The sequence below is a fragment of the Microtus oregoni genome, unplaced genomic scaffold, assembly GCF_018167655.1.
Source record: "Microtus oregoni isolate MIOR12 unplaced genomic scaffold, Mior012 000008F_ref0000371, whole genome shotgun sequence".
Taxonomy (NCBI): domain Eukaryota; kingdom Metazoa; phylum Chordata; class Mammalia; order Rodentia; family Cricetidae; genus Microtus; species Microtus oregoni.
The window spans coordinates 32417744-32431012 of record NW_024543067.1 but is presented as its reverse complement, the minus strand read 5'-3'; the positions used below and the strand labels follow the sequence as shown (position 1 = coordinate 32431012).

The window sequence follows — 13269 nt, the reverse complement described above, 5'->3', positions numbered from 1 at the left end:
GTAAACTTTGATGCTTCCTCAAGGTTGTATTGATCTGTGTTTATCCATCAATGTAAGTAATGTGGAATGTCCTTCTGTATATGCTTTTCTTTTTTTTTGGTTAACGAATAAATCTGCTTTGACCTATGGCAGGGCAGAATATAGCCAGGCTGGAAGAGATATAAAAAGAAATTAGGTGGAGTCCAGGAGAGGACATGCAACTACTGAAGTAGAACTACACCGGAACTTTTCCAGTATGTCACAGCCATATGGTGATACATAGATTAATAAAAATGGGCTAATTTAAGATGTAAGAGTTAGTTAATAAGAAGCCTGAGCTAATAGGCTACGTGGAATTGTAATTAATATATTTTCTGTGTAATTATTTGTGCTTGGGCAGTTGGAAAACATAAGCACAGTCTTCATTTACATAAAAGATGAGAACATTTTGCATTTCTGACAGCTACATTCTAGGCAGATGGCATAATTATTAGTTTTAGCTTTTTATATTTTTCCCTCTACCTAGAATCTTGTGAGGTCCCATGGTTACAAAAGTGTTTTCTTAGCAATCTTAGCCCCTGGGATTGGCACTAAGGTAATATGAGTCCAAGGGTCAAGTGAAATGTGTCCATGAAAAGAAGGGGATGCTCTAGGGCCTCCCAGGGTCAGTGGCTAGACCTGTAGTTCAATTAAATACAGAGGAAATGATTTGCAACCTCTTTGGTTGCAATTCTGAGCTCTTACTCATCAGTGTGGAATAGCCCAGACACCTCTTGGCAAAAAATGGGATCTTTGTAATTTTTGTGGTTGAAGTTTGTAATCATAGTTCTCCCTTTCACTACACTGGACTGAATATGGGCAAATCTGACTCTCGCTGTTACAGTGTGAGTGGTGTAAGGAATATTTAATATGGGGCCTCTTTATTCAAAGGTAAAGTTTGAGGGTCTTTGCCACAAAATGAATACTTGAGACCACCTTAGGAAAATGGGGAAGGTCTGCAGTAGGCTTTGTCGTAGGAGGGAGGTCTACCATTTTCATCAGTGTAGCAAAAGGAACAAGATAACTTGAGGAGAGTGGAAGCACTGGCCATTTGTGAGACCTGTTTAGGGCAAGGGTATGAGTTGGAAAACCCTTGCACAGAGAGGAGAAATGTCGTGTACCATCCTGTTGAAGGTGAATGCCCTTACTACCTTACTCAGTGAAGGAAGGTACCATTACTGCACTTCAGCTTCCAATTCTTCTTTAGAGCTTCCTCATCTTGTGTTGAGTCTTAGAGAGTTCAGGCAGCAATGAGAGCCTTCTTCAATGTACCTGGATGGCTGTCAACAGCTAGGTCTCCTCTTTTTTTCAGGTTGTTTTCATGCTCCATGTCTGGGCAGCAGTGATGGGGTCAGTTGATTTCTAGTGATTGGATTGAAAAACATAGCTTAGGATTCAGTTTCTTTTTTTTCCATTTATTTATTTATTAAAGATTTCTGTCTCTTCCCCGCCACCGCCTCCCATTTCCCTCCCCCTCCCCCAATTAAGTCCCCCTCCCTTGTCAGCCAATAGAGCTATCAGGGTTCCCTGCCCTGTGGGAAGTCCAAGGACCACCCACCTCCATCCAGGTCCAGTCAGGTGAGCATCCAAAGTGCCTAGGCTCCCACAAAGCCAGTATGTGCAGTAGGATCAAAAACCCATTGCCATTGTTCTTGAGTTCTCAGTAGTCCTCATTGTCCGCTATGTTCAGTGAGTCTGGTTTTATCCCAGGTTTTCAGACCCAGGCCAGCTGGCCTTGGTGAATTCCCGATAGAACATTCCCAATGTCTCAGTGTGTGGGTGCACCCCTCGCAGTCCTGCTCGTACTCTCTCTCCTTCCGCTCCTGATTTGGAACTTGAGATTTCTGTCCGGTGCTCCAAAGTGGGGAGCTTCAGCAGCACATATACTAAAATTGGAACAATACAGAGAAGATTAGCATGGTCCCTGCGCAAGGATGACATACAAATTCATGAAGCGTTCCATATATTTTGATACCCTGGGACACCAAGAAAAAAACGATCAAATAGGTAATGGAAACAGTTCAAGAATTGAAAACTGAAATGGAAGCAAGGAAGAAAACACAAACTGAGGACCAGCTGGAAAGGGAATATCTAGGTCAACAAACAGAGCCTAAAGAAACAAGCATAATCAATAGAATACAAGAAATAGAAGAAAGAATCTCAGATTCTGAGGACACCATAGAGAAAATAAACGCTCTGATCAAAGAAAACTGCAAAGCCAACAAATTCTCATCACAAAACATTCAGGAAATATGGGACACAATAAACAGACCAAATCTAAGGATAATAGGAATAGAAGAAGGAGAAGAGTCACAGCTCAAAGGCCCAGAAAATATTTTGAACAAAATTATGGAAGAAAACTTTTCCAACATAAAGAAAGATATTCCTTTGAATATTCAAGAAGCATACAGAACACCAAACAGACTTGATCAAAGAAAAACATCCCCTCGCCATATAATAATCAAACACTAAATACACAGGTTAAAGAAAGAATATTAAGAGCTGCAAAGGAAAAAGGCCAAGTAACTTATAAAGGTAAACTGATCAGACTTACACCTGACATCTCTATGGAAACCATGAAAGCCAGAAAGTCCTGGATAGAGGTACTTCAGAAGCTAAGAGAACATGGATGCAAACCCAAACTACTATACCCAGTGAAGCTATTATTCACTATCAATGGAGAAATCAAGACATTCCAGGATAAGAATAAATTTAAACAATACGTAGCCACAAATCCAGCCCTACAGAAAGTAATAGAAGGAAAATCGCAACCCAAGGAATCCAACATTGCCAACACTGCCTACAATAACTAAGGCATCTAGTGACCCTTCACCAGCACAACTCAAAGAAGAGAGACACACTAACTCTACTTCGAAAAACAATAAGAATAACCGGAGTAAACAACCACTGGTCATTAATATCACTTAATATTAATGGTCTCAATTCACCTATAAAAAGGCACAGGCTAAGAGATTGGATACGAAAACAGGATCCAACATTCTGCTGTTTGCAAGAAACACATCTCAACCACAAAGACAGGCATCTACTCAGAGTAAAGGGTTGGGTAAAGGTCTTTCAAGCAAATGGTCCTAAGAAAAAACCAGGTGTGGCCATACTAATTTCTAACAAAACTGACTTCAAACTAAAATCAATCAGAAGAGATTGAGATGGACACTTTATACTCATAACAGGAACAATTCATCAGGAAGAAGTCTCAATCCTGAATATCTACACCCCTAATATAAAAGCACCCACTTATGTAAAAGAAATATTACTAGAACTCAAGGTACACATCAAACCACACACACTAGTAGTAGGAGACTTCAACACACCTCTCTCAGCAATAGACAGGTCAATCAGACAGAAACCTAATAGAGAATTAAGAGAATTATTGGAGGTAATGAAGCAAATGGACTTAACAGACTTCTATAGAACATTCCACCCAAATAGGAAAGAATATACCTTCTTCTCTGCAGCTCATGGAACCTTCTCGAAAATTCATCACATACTTGGAAACAAAGGAAACCTCCACAGATACAAAAAAAAAATCAGTATCCACATGTGTCTTATCGGATCACCACGGATTAAAGTTAGAAGGCAATAACAATGCTACCCCTCAAAAGCTGACTAACTCATGGAAACTGAACAGTCAACTACTGAATCACACCTGGGTCATGGAAGAAATTAAGAAAGAAATTAAAGTCTTCCTTGAATTTAATGAAAATAAAGGGACAATATACTCAAACCTATGGGACACGAAGAAAGCAGTGCTAAGAGGAAAGTTCATAGCACTAAGTGCCCACTTAAAGAAAACAGAGAAAGCATACATTGGGGACTTAACAGCACACTGGAAAGCTTTAGAAAAAAAAATAGAAGCAGACATGCCCAGGAGAAGTAGAAGACTGGAAATAATCAAACTGAGGGCAGAAATCAACAATATAGAAACACAGAAAACAGTCCAAAGAATCAATGAAACAAAAAGTTGGTTCTTGGAGAAAATCAACAAGATCGACAAACCCCTATCAAAACTAATTAAACAACAGAGAGAGAACACGCAAATAAATAAGATCAGACATGAAAAGGGGGACATAACCACAGACACAGAGGAAATTCAGAGAATCATTAGATCTTACTACAAAAGCCTGTATGCCACAAAACTGGAAAATGCAAAAGAAATGAACATTGTTTTTAGATAAGTACCATATACCAAAGCTAAACCAAGACCAGGTGAACGATCTAAATAGACCTGTTAGTCATGAAGAACTAGAAACCATTATCAAAATTCTACCTTCCAAAAAAAGCCCAGGACCAGATGGTTTCAATGCAGAATTCTACCAGAACTTCCAAGAAGAGCTAATACCTATACTCCTTAATGTATTTCACAATATAGAAACAGAAGAGTCATTGCCAAATTCCTTTTATGAAGCTACAGTTACCCTGATACCAAAACCACACAAAGACCCAACCAAGAAAGAGAATTACAGGCCTATCTCACTCATGAATATCGACGCAAAAATTCTCAATAAAATACTGGCAAACCGAATCCAAGAACACATTAGAAAAATTATCCATCATGATCAAGTAGGCTTCATCCCAGAGATGCAGGGCTGGTTCAACATATGCAAACCTATCAATGTAATCCACCATATAAATAAACTGAAAGAAAAAAACCATATGATCATTTCATTAGATGCTGAAAAAGCATTCGACAAAATTCAACACGCCTTTATGATAAAAAGTCTTGGAGAGATTAGGGATACAAGGGTCATACCTAAATATAATAAAAGCAATTTACAGCAAGCCGATAGCTAACATTAAATTAAACGGAGAAAAACTCAAAGCCATCCCACTAAAATCAGGAACACGACAAGGCTGTCCACTCTCTCCATACATCTTCAATATTGTGCTTGAAGTTCTAGCAATAGCAATAAGACAACATAAGGGGATCAAGGGGATTCGTATCAAAAAAGAAGAAGTTTAGCTCTCGTTATTTGCAGATGATATGATAGTATACATAAGCGACCCCAAAAACTCTACAAAAGAACTCCTACAGCTGATAAACACCTTTAGTAATGTGGCAGGATACAAGATCAACTCCAAAAAATCAGTGGCCTTCCTATACACTAAGGATAAGGAAACAGAGAGGGAAATTAGAGAAGCATCACCTTTCACGATAACCACAAATAGTATCAAATATCTTGGGGGTAACTCTGACCAAGGATGTGAAAGATCTGTTTGACAAGAACTTTAAGTTTTTGAAGAAAGAAATTGAAGAGGACACCAGAAAATGGAAGGACCTCCCTTGCTCCTGGGTTGGGAGGATCAACATAGTAAAAATGGCAATTCTACCAAAAGCAATCTATAGATTCAATGCAATCCCCATCAAAATCCCATCAAAATTCTTCACAGATCTTGAGAAGACAATAATCAACTTTATATGGAAAAACAAAAAACCCAGGATAGCCAAAACAATCTTATACAATAAAGGATCATCTGGAGGTATTACCATCCCTAACTTCAAACTCTACTACAGAGCTAAAATATTGAAAACAGCTTGGTATTGGCATAAAAACAGAGAAGTCGACCAATGGAATCGAATAGAAGACCCTGACATTAACCCACAAACCTATGAACACCTGATTTTCGATAAAGGAGCTAAAAGTATACAATGGAAAAAAGAAAGCATCTTCAACAAATGGCGCTGGCACAACTGGATGTCAACCTCTACAAGAATGAAAATAGACCCATATCTATCACCATGCACAAAACTCAAGTCCAATTGGATTAAAGACCTTAATATCAGTCCGAACACACTGAACCTGATAGAAGAGAAAGTGGGAAGTACTCTACAACACATGGGCACAGGAGACTACTTCCTACGTATAACCCCAGCAGCACAGACATTAAGGACCTCATTGAATAAATGGGACCTAATGAGACTGAGAAGCTTCTGTAAAGCAAAGGACACTGTTGCTAAGACACAAAGGCAACCCACTGACTGGGAGAAGATCTTCACCAACCCCGCAACTGACAAAGGTCTGATCTCCAAAATATATAAAGATCTCAAGAAACTAGACTGTAAAAGGCTAATCAACCCAATTATAAAATGGGGCATTGAGCTGAACAGAGAATTCTCAACAGACGAACTTCTAATGGCCAAAAGACACTTAAGGTCATGCTCAACTTCCTTAGCGATCAGGGAAATGCAAATCAAAACAACTTTGACATACCATCTTACACCTGTCATAATGGCTAAAATAAAAAACACCAATGATAGCCTTTGTTGGAGAGGTTGTGGAGAAAGGGGTACACTCATCCATTGCTGGTGGGAATGCAAACTTGTGCAACCACTTTGGAAATCACTGTGGCGGTTTCTCAGAAAATTCGGGATCAACCTACCCCTGGACCCAGGAATACCACTCTTGGGAATATACCCAAGAGAGGCCTTATCATACAACAAAAGAATATGCTCTACTATGTTCATAGCAGCATTGTTTGTAATAGCCAGAACCTGGAAACAACCTAGAGGACCTTCAATGGAAGAATGGATGAAGAAAGTACGGAATGTATACATATTAGCATACTACTCAGCAGTAAAAAACAAGGAATTCTTGAATTTTGCATACAAATAGATGGCAATAGAAAACACTATCCTGAGTGAGGTAACCCAGACCCACAAAGAGGAACATGGGATGTACTCACTCGTATTTGGTTTCTAGCCATAAAAAAGGACATTGAGCCTATAATTAGTGATCCTAGAGAAGCTAAATAAGGAAAACCCAAAAAAAAACATATAGGCATCCTCCTGAATATTTCATCAGGTGATGAAAGGAGACAGAGACAGAGACCCACTTTGGATCACCGGACAGAAATCTCAAAGATTCAGTTTCTAATTCTAAAGTTATGACAGGGGCCCACAACATAGAGTGGAGCAATGCAGTTCCCTAGCCACCAGCACCAAAGATAAAAGATTTAAATCATTTTTGTCTAGAGCAGCATATTTTGGAGGTACTTCAAAGACAGAATGGAATGTTTGAGGATTTTTGATAGAATCCTACAAGGTAGGATGCAATATTATTCAAAATGACATCTCTAATGTCACCTTGTGAATAAAAGAAATGCATGAGTTTCCTGGAGTCAAAGAGAGTGCTTCCTAGTCTCCCTTGTACAGGTGGAAAAGGTGTAAGTACACATTTTTTAATGGAGGGAAGGATGATGGCCCAGTCTGACCCAGGGTAGTTCTCATGAAAACTTCAATAAACAAAGTATACATGAGGTCTCTTGTAAATAGGGAAGTTCTGACAACCTCTCCTCAGAATGGGAAGTTCTGGGACTACCTTCAGCAAATGAGAAATCCCAAATGTCTTTATTCACAGCAAGGAGGGCTCCAGTCACATTTGGTAGAATACTGCTATGCACTTCAATCATGATCAGAACAGGAAGGTCCCAAGGAATCTTGGATAATGGGATAAGGTTCTGGCTCTGCACTAACATCAGCTATTTTTCCCAATGCAAACGCATACCTTGTGTGAAATCTTTGAGAGTCTAAGGCAAATCTTCTAACAGGCTAAGTGGTTATGCAAGCATTGATGTTTCCTCAAGGTTATGTTCAGCTGTACATATCTGTGAATAAAAGAAGCAGTGAGTTTTTGATAACCAAACTTGGAGACAGATGGCTTGAGAGCTTCTGTCCTGTAATCTTAAAGCAGAAAATTGTGAGATCCCATTGTTCTCATATGTGTTTGTATGGTTGTCTTGGTCAGAGGAGCCAGCTCCAAAGCAATCTTAGTTAGTAGGGGAACATGCGAGGTCACCAACTAAAGAAGGGAAGCTTGATGGTTCTTTAGTCTTAGAGTGGACTAAAGTGCTGAAGATCAGAGAATGGGGGTCTGAGACATCCCTTGTATACAGGGGCCAGTTTCGAGAGACCATTCAATAGGGTTTGATTTTTCAGATTTCCTTTTGTGGAAACTGAACTTCTGAAATCCTCTTCCTAGATGGAAGTAGATAATTGGCTCACAAACCTTCAGGGAAGATCATGAATGTCTGATACTTGTTTTACTTGGTGGTATAATGCACTCTTGGTCTGACACACCTGTAATGAGAAGATAAAAGACAGAGTCACTTGGGAGGAATGGAAATATATAAGGACCATATAACACCAAACTAATATTTTAGGGTAGGGCTCATTGGAAAATGGGGTTTAGGAAAATCTACATCTTAGGAGAGTTCTGACCTCCTGTTCCATGTATTGAGAAGGAATAGGTGAAGAAGAAGAAGAAGAAGAAGAAGAAGAAGAAGAAGAAGAAGAAGAAGAAGAAAAGTGAAAATTCTGAGCCCAATGTAAGAGAGGAAACCTCTGAGACCCCAATGAAAAATGAGGACAGAATCACCTTTGGACAGAGTGTGAAAGTGCCATACATATTTCTGTTGAAGGGGAATATCTTGGGCACCTCATATAGTGGAGAAAGTTCCCAGAACTGATCATGAGCTTCCAAGTCTTATTCATAATTTGCGTTCCTTCTGAGAGAGACAAGGCAGTAACAATCTATGTCTTCTTCCAAAGACCTGAATGATTGTTCCTGGCTAGGTTACTTCCTGTAGTTTGTGTTCAGCAGTCCTGATCTCGGCAGAGATGTTGAAGTCATTCCATTTATATTGACTGATCTGAAGGCAGATGGCATGGGGTTCTATGCTCTGATTGCCAAACATGCCTATGGGACCTCAAACCATAGTGGACTATTGTCTCTTGTTTATAGAGAGAGTCTCCCACAGACCTATTCCTGAACTGCTTGATAGAAGACCTATTAGGCCATTCATGGAAGGTTTCAGTCCCCATGTTTGAAAGGGAGAGTGTTTTGGGAAGGTAGGAAAGTGCGCTAAGTTCCAGAAACCATAAGGGAGAAGATGAAGTCCCCAGGTTACTTTGAAAACTAGGAGGATCAGCCAATATCTTATCAGGTCCAAATGTCCTCACACTATGGAATACTCATGTGTTTTGGTGTTGTAATTAGAGCAGCAGGGCTGCGTACCCAGCACCCCAGCCGCCTGAATGGCTAGCTTATGCCCCGAAATAATTACACGGACACTGTATTCTTTTAAACACTGCTTGGCCCATTTCTATCTAGCCTCTTCTAGGCTAATTCTCGAACCTGGACTAGCCCATTTCTAATAATCTTTGTAGCACTCCAAGGTGCGCTTACTGGGAAGATTCTAGCCTACGTCTATCCTGGGTCAGAGCTTCATCACGTGTGTGTCAGAGCAGAGCTCTCATGTTCGCCCAGGAGAGCGGAGCATGGCATCTCTGCTCCAGAGAGCAGAGCTGTCAAGTCTGGGAGAGGGGAGCATTTCAGTGGATTTTATGGGACTGGATGTTTGTGTTCCCGCTTGGGATCTGAAGGAGAGTGCTCTGAGAAAGTGCTGATGGCTCAGTGCTCCCCGCCTGCACCTGGGCAGACAGCAGAATCAGGCTTAGGCAGGCAGAAGAGCATGGTGGATTTCTGCCGCCATACAGAGACGTGTTTTCAGACTGCACAGTGCTCTGCGTGTCAGATTTGTATGTAACTTGGATGAAAAGAATTTCTGTGCTGCACGCTCAGTCTCAGAATTAAAGTGCTGAGTACCGCTCCTACCTGGCGGCCCCAGAGCTAGCACAAAATGGTACATCCTCCATTTTGAAATTTTCCTGACTCAGCAGCAGGAAAAAAATCTGTGTTGTTTTAAAATGCTGGCTTTCTGGGCTGTCCTGCCAGGGCAAACCCTGACTGTTTGAGGCAGGAGGGCCAACTACAGAGAGAGGACTTGTGTGTTGTCTGTGGACATAATGCTGCAACTTACTTGCTGGCAGGAACCTTGAAATGCCATAGAGTTGTGGCAGTAAACATGGCTACAGCTAGTACCTCAGTCATGAGGCTGGAAAGCTAAGGAATGGACTAGATCTAGCTGGCAAAGCCACGGCTTTAGTCCTACTGATATTGCTTGGTAAATTAAAGACTCATGTGGTCAGAAAAAGAGAGATATACAGTAAAGAGAGATTCAAAGACAAAGAAAATTTCTAAATGGTTTACAGTGTGTTAAAAATATATGCAATGAGGAATACTGAGAATTCAAGAACAATTGCAGTGGGTTTTTGACCCTACTGCACGTACTGGCTTTGTGGGAGCCTAGGCAGTTTGAATGCACACCTTACGAGACCTGGATAGAGGTGGGCAGTCCTTGGGCTTCCCACAGGTCAGGGAACCCTGATTGCTCTTCGAGCAGATGAGGGAGGGGGACTTGATCGGGGGAGGGGGAGGGAAATGGGAAGCGGTTGCGGGGACGAGGCAGAAATCCTTAATAAATAAATAAATTAAAAAAAATATGAAAAAAAAGTTGAAATTCTTAAAGTAAAAAAAAATGAAAGAGAGTAGTTGGGTGTGGTAGTACACACCTTTAATCCCAGCACTTGGGAAGCAGAGACAGGCAGATCTCTGTGAGTTCGAGGCCAGCCTGGTCTACAGATGAAGTCCCCAGGTTACTTTGAAAACTAGGAGGATCAGCCAATATCTTATCAAGTCCAAATGTCCTCACACTATGGAATACCCATGTGTTTTGGGACTCCGAAGCTTGGTTTCAAGCAATCAGAGTGTTTTTTAAATTGATTTTTATTGAATTCTACATTTTTCTTTGCTCCTCTCTCTGCATCTCCCCTCTCCTTCAACTCTCTCCCAATGTCCCCATACTCCCAGTTTCCTCAGGAGATCCACATGGGAAGCAGAGGTTTTCTCTTACAGATTGGTTGGCAGCTCCTAGCTCTGTGTCCTCCACAAGCCTTTCATCAGTAGCATAGGCGTATGAGACAAGATGAGACCACTCCATTTCTGGTAAGAATCTTAAAAGTAAAAGGGTTTAATAAAGGAAATTTTTTTTACTGTTTTGTCCCAGGATATCAGTTCAGAGTACTCTGACATCCCTTTGGTCATTTGGGCATGCCTGAACAACCAGGTCAGAAGGGAAAAGATTAACATCTTCTCAGTGAGAGAAATAGAGCTGAGGTTTCTGCAGAAAAAAGTGGTTTTTCTGAGGAAGCCAAGGTCAGGGAGTGCTTATTTGGAGTTTACATGACAAAAAGATGAACATCTGAGTAAGTCTTCATGTCACTGGTCTGGTCTGTATCCCCTTAATCAGATGAGTCTCTATCAGTACCCATGAAGGTAAATGGTGTGTCTAAAGTCCCCTTTCTCAAGGAAAGTAGAATATAACCACCATCCTTCACAGGGTATTTATTGTCAGAGGCTCTCATTGGATCAATATTGTGTCTACAGTTTACTGAAGTGCAAATCTGGGGCCCATTTATTAAGAATAATGTCTGAGGTCCATTCCATAATATCAGGAATTATATGGGTCCCTCACATGAAAGGAACATCTACACCTCCTTTGAACAAACTGGAAGATGTAGGACTCCCTTTATTCCAGGATGAAGATCAGATATCTTCTTGACCAAAGGGAAGAGTAAGTAGCCCTGTGAAGAAAGGAGTTTCTGAGACCCATGAGGCAGGGGAGATATGATCAGAATGTGAAAATCCCATATTACCATGATCAAAAATTTAGTTGACTTTGATACCTCATAAGCTCCTAGAATTGCCTCACCATCTAACTCTTCTTCGTAGTTTAGAATGTCCATATCTTTAGCTGAATCTGCAAGAGACCAAGCATCAATATCAGGATTCATTAAGATACTTGGTGGAAGGCACAGTGTGGTTGATGCCTAAGAATTCTGTGCAGGCAAACAGGACTGGGTATGACTGAGAAGTCTATACCATGGCTACTATACTTAAGGAAGTGGCATGGGTTCCTCAATTTGTCTACTCTTCTTGACTTCTGTGAACTAACCACAGTGACCAATGGTCTTTGATCAGTGGTGAAATATTACATGTTCCCTTCCTCAGAGGGAAATTTCTGAAGGCCATTTGGGCTAAAAGGGGTATTTTTAGGCCTAAGTTTTCAGAGCAAAAAACAATAATAATAAGGTTTTGGAAAGGAGACAGATCCCAGACCTTGTTGGGCAAATGGGAATGCCACTGCTTACCTTTTGTAGAGGATAAGATCCAGGAACTCCTTAGTCCTTCTCCAACTCTTCAGTGAACTCTAGAAAATTCTTATCTCTGAGGACTCCTTTTGAGGCTTAATGACAATCAGAGGGTTCTTCTTACAAGTTGAATTATAGTCCCTAGGTCTGTTCCCTACTTAAACTCTGGATAAGCTGCACAGGTGTAGACATGGAGGACAGGCATATATCTGATGTGCAGCTTGAAAACAGATGATCTTAGATCCAGGGTACTTGTTATTCTTCTGCCATGCAACTTCATTCTAGAGTTCCATGAGATTCCTTTGGTGGTGAGAAGCATATTTCCTTGCCATTCAGTTCTGAGGGAGAAGCTCTAGTCTCGATTAGTTATTTGGTAGACCTGAGTTGGCCATGAACACAAAGAGAAGCTGTGATGTTTACCTAGTAATAGGGAGTCAATCTCAATTACCTGTAAACCAAGTCTGAATATCTGAGACATTTTTCAGTCACCAGGCCAGTTCTGTAGCTTACTTCATCAAATGGGCATGTCTCAGATTCCCCCAGTAAAGACAAAGGAAGCAGCAAGTTACAGAAACCCCCCTTTGGCAAAGTATGAAAGTCAGGGGCTACTGTGGTTGAAGGAAATAACTTTAAAATCCCTCTTCATAAGACTGTGCACCAAGGTGTAAGCTTCCTCAAGTAGTGAATTAATTTAATTTTGAAGGGAATATCTAAAACATGATGGAGTTGGTAGCTGGAGGCCTGAACTGTCCTAATTCTGGAATAAATCTGAATCCCCAGTATAACTTAGCAGAAATTCTATGGCTCATTAATTCTAAAGGGTTTGTATTTGTGGCCTTCTTGGGGCATTGTGAAAGTCTGAGGCCTCTTTACTTCTCAAGTTATGTCTCAGGCTTCCTTCAGCATTGAGGATGTGCATGGCACCATTGTTCTGAAGTTGTAAGTATGAGGTCCATTTGGGCAATTAGTGAATGTCTGGAATCTCCTGGTTCTCAATGGAATGGTGTGTCAATCTTCCCTTGAACACCAGGTAATGACTGAAGCTTTTGTTGTTGATGGGTTATTAGTTTACTGGTAAAAGTTGTGAGTTACTTTTGTTCTAGACAGAAAAGATTGAGGCCACCTTGGCCATTGGAAAAGATCTGAAACCCCCCAGTACGGAAGGAGAGGTCAGAGGCTCCCTT

The 13269-nt window shown here is 40.8% G+C and overlaps 1 non-coding gene across 1 annotated transcript; it reads left to right on the top strand.

Moving 5' to 3' along the window:
- Positions 1-1884: 1884 nt before the first annotated feature.
- LOC121452046 lies at positions 1885-1987 on the top strand. The gene has a single exon (XR_005974783.1). It is a non-coding gene; the product is annotated as a U6 spliceosomal RNA (small nuclear RNA).
- Positions 1988-13269: the final 11282 nt, after the last annotated feature.